We start from the raw sequence: 4323 nt of genomic DNA, 5'->3' as shown, positions 1-4323 counted from the left end.
CTAGGCATGAAACCATACTGTTGTTCACAAATCTCCACTTCCTGCCTCAACCTAGCTTCAACTACTTTTCATCTTCATTGTATGACTCATCAACTTTATCCCTCTGTAGTTGTTACAACTCTGCACATCACCCTTCTTATAAATTGGCACCAGAACACTCATCAGGCAACTTGTCTCTATTTAAAATTCTGTTAAACAACCTTGTCAGGAAATCTATCGCCACTTCTCCTAAACACTTCCATACTTCCACTGGTATGTCATTGGGACCAACTGACTTTCCACTCTTCATTATCTTCAGGGCTTTTCTAATTTCATCCTTTCTAACCTAAACTACCTTCTTCCTAATAGTCTCTGGTTCCTCGTTTCTACTTTCCCTTTCATTTTCCTCATTCAACAACTCCTCAAAGTATTCCTTCCATCTTCTCAGTACACTTTCCTCACTTGTGATTACATTCCCCTCTCTGTTCTTAATCAACCTCACCTGCTGCACACCCTTCCCAGCTTGAGTTCTCTGTCCCCCCAATCTATACAACTCCTTTTCTCCTTCCTTTGTGTCCAAACTCTCATACAACTCCTCATATGCCTTTTGTTTGGCCATGGCCACTTCCCTCTTCACCTCCCTTGTCCTCTCTTTGTACTCCAGTCTGTTCTCTTCTGTTCTGTCACTGTCCCATCTCTTCTTTGCTAATCTCTTTCTCTGTACACTCTACTGGACCTCATCATTCCACCACCAGGTCTTTTCGTCCTCCTTTTTTCTGCCCAGAGGACATATCTAGCACCTTCCTACCTGTCTCCCTAATCACTGCAGCTGTAGTCTCCCAATCATCTGGGAATTCCTCAACACAGCCCAGAACTGCCCCTACTTCCTTCCTGAAGTCTTCACAACATGTCTCTTTCCTTAATTTTTTTTTCTTAAATTTTTCCTTAATTTTTTTTTAATTTTCCTTTTTGTTACTTCCATCGTCATTTTGCACACTACCATGCGATGTTGTTTGGCTACACTCTCACCTGCCACCACCTTACAATCATTAATCTCCCTCAGATTACCTCTTCTACATAGAATATAATCTATCTGTGTGGACCTGTCTCCACTCTTGTACGTCATCCTGTGTTCCTCTTTCTTTTGGAAATAGGTGTTTACCACAGCCGTTTCCATTCTCTTTGCAAAATCTTCCACTGCCCGTCCCTCCAAAGTTCTATCCCTAACGCCAAACCTGCCCATCACTTCCTCATCTCCTCTGTTCCCTTCCCCTACATGACCATTAATGTCTGCTCCAATCACCACTTTCTCTCCCCAGGGGATACCCTCTACCATCCAATCCAGCTCATTCCAGAACTTCTCCTTTTCTTCTAACTCACAGCCCACCTGTGGGGCATAACCGCTAACAACATTAATCATCACTCCTCTATTTCTACCTTCACACACATCAACCTGTCTGACTCTCGTTTCACCTCTACCACATTTCTTGCATATTCTTCCTTTAGGATCACCCCTACTCCATTTCTCTTCCCATCCGAACCATGATAAAACAGTTTGTAGCCTGCTCCAATGTTTCTAGCTTTGCTGCCCTTCCACCTGGTCTCCTGCACACACAAAATGTCTACTCTTCTTCTTTCCATCATATTAGCCACTTCTCTACTTTTTCCTGTAATTGTAGCTTTGTTACAGTAGCCGATGCATGATTGTCTCGTCTAAAAGTACCTGGTATGACTTCAGTCATGCATTATGACTATCACAGTGCTATAGTCTCTAAGCCACTGCGGCTAACACCATGGTGTCCAAAATGCTTACTTTCTCCTATAACCTATGTTCTTGTGATCTATTTAGTATAAATCTGAGCACAATTACAGGTACTTACTGTGTTCCATAGTACAAAGCATATATTAAATCCATTAATGTGCAATAAAGAGAGGCTTATGGGATAAAGAAAAAACAAATAAAAAAAAACCACAACTTTATTTATTTGGTGTAATCCCATCCCTGGAGGCCAATCACAGCATCTTCACTCTTATACAGAATAATCAGTACATATTTTCTCCTAGCTATTAGGAACACAAGCCAATTATTCCCCCTATAATTACTCAGGCCTCATCCTTGCTGTGATTTTTTTTTTCCATCACACATAGATTTACCACAATAAGCATTCCCCAGGCAACTGCTGAAGCCTTTAAAACTGCTTTATCACTCTAGTAATGAAAATATGCTTTTAATGGTCCAAAGCAGAGGACAGCGGCAGCTTTACCTCACACTGAACATCCATCCATCATTAAAACTGCAGCCTCTGCTGTAGGGCTGGATGTGTCCCAGATTTACACTGAAATATGTGGTGCTGGGGTTAAAAAAAAAGTTCCCCATATGTGTTTTTTTTTCTCTTCAATTTACTCTCTTTATTTATTGTGTGTCTTTTTGTATTGGTATTCTTGTGGAAATATTTTCTGAGAAAATACTGTTGTTGTGAGGACACTGATGGGGATATTTTGCAGGGCCCGCTGAGTAAGAGACTGTTTTTAGGGTTCGAGATTTAGTTTGGAGTTAGCATTAGAATTATAGTCAGGCTAGACTTTGGGTCAGGATAAAGATTAGGCATATACAAAAATCAGTTATTTCCTGTGTGTGCATGTGTGTGCGACAGTAAGAATACACGTTTGGAGTAATTTTGTTGGTTTGATCCAGCACCCATCTTGACCTTCATCTTCTTCTATCTCCCTTTCATGTATTTCTATCCTCTCTCACACAGTCATCTCATCTTGCACCTAACTATCTCTTGTTCAGTGTTGTCACAGTTCACAAGTACTTGCATTGCCTGCTGGAACATTGTAGAATGTGGGTATCCATGATACTCTTTTGCAGTCTCTGTACTTTTGTCTTAATTCAGCAACCTAAAAAGCATTTTTTCTCTACTCTGTGTTAAACTAGTAGTTGTTCTTTTTTATCCTAAAAGTTAGCTGCACCTGCACACATCTGTGCTGTGCTAAGCCTGGCCACCTCTCTCCTTCTGCTCTACTTTTCTTCCATGGCTCAAAGACATTCATATTGAGGATAAGGTTAATTGTGGACTCAAACTCGATTGTACATATGAACGTGTCTGGTTTCTTGTCTCTCAATGCTGTTCCCAGCTGAACCTTCTCTTTTATTTAAAGTCAGTTGGAACTGTTTCTAGGTCCTCACACGACCCACGCCACAGTCAACTCTATAGGTTTAAGTCAATTAATGCATACAGATAATAGAGTATGTAGGACGTATGTGATATAAACTATAATGATAAAGGCTTGAGAAGCAATCGCAGTGGCATATTATAGTTAGGCTTGCCAAACTATTAGCATAAAGCTAACAATGTTACAGCTAAATTGATGAACTTCACGTTGTGTATTAAAAATAATTATTTTAATACAGTGATAGTAATTCACTAGCGTAATACTATGTTTTTACATTCTGGGAAATGTACTGATGGTACTGACTACGCCTCTTCAACTGCTGCAGAGCTTAAATATTCACTGTCTCTCTCTTGACCCTTCCTCCATCTCTCCTCCTCTTGCTCTTCACTTCTTCTTGTCTTCCTCTTTGCCAGCTCAGGCTGCAGGCCTCCAGAATTACGGCATGTAAACCTGGGATTACAGCAGCCAAAGTCAGCCTAGCACTGCATGCCTGTGCAGATCACAAAAATACAACTGCGTGAATGCACATCCACCCACACACCTCTGACACGTACACACGCAGAGTGTTTACAGCCTAGACACACAAGGCTTTCAGACAAGAAGAATATACATACTGTATGTACACCTTTGACATAGTCACCCGTGGTATACCTTGATTAAAAACCGTCTGAGCACAGAGTAACACACAATTCACTGCACAAACAGAGCCACTCTGCTCCTTCATCTCAACTTCCTAAAGTCCCTCTGTTTACCCCTTGTCACATAGGGATTAACTTCCTTCACCTTCTGCTTATCTATAACCTCTCTCCCTGTTACTGTTGAATATACCTCACTGTGCTCTGTTGCTGGCCCCCCTCTCCTTTTTGCAAAATAACCATTACGTAACGATCAATTAGTTCCCCGTGAAGCAAGATTTTTTTTTTCAATCTTCCCCATTTTGTCTTATTTAAAACATTTAGCACCTAACAGTCATCCATCCATCATCAACCACTTATCCAGGGCCGGGTCGCGGGGGCAACAGTCTGAGCAGGGACACCCAGACTTCCCTCTCCCTCGACACTTCCTCCAGCTCTTCTGGGGGGACCCCAAGGTGCTCCCAGGCCAGCCGAGCGACGTAGTCGCTCCAGCGTGTCCTAGGTCTTCCCCTAGGTCTCCTCCCAGAGGGAC

The 4323-nt window shown here is 41.9% G+C and overlaps 1 protein-coding gene across 1 annotated transcript in view; it reads left to right on the top strand.

The window, feature by feature from the left end:
- Positions 1–4323, top strand: part of LOC103397228 (glutamate receptor ionotropic, delta-2-like) — a 248451-nt gene that overhangs the window by 183597 nt on the left and 60531 nt on the right. The gene's annotated exons all lie outside the window — the stretch shown is intronic.

The sequence above is a fragment of the Cynoglossus semilaevis genome, chromosome W (genome assembly GCF_000523025.1).
Source record: "Cynoglossus semilaevis isolate Cse_v1.0 chromosome W, Cse_v1.0, whole genome shotgun sequence".
NCBI classification, from domain to species: Eukaryota; Metazoa; Chordata; class Actinopteri; order Pleuronectiformes; family Cynoglossidae; genus Cynoglossus; species Cynoglossus semilaevis.
This window is presented reverse-complemented; position numbering and strand designations above follow the sequence as displayed.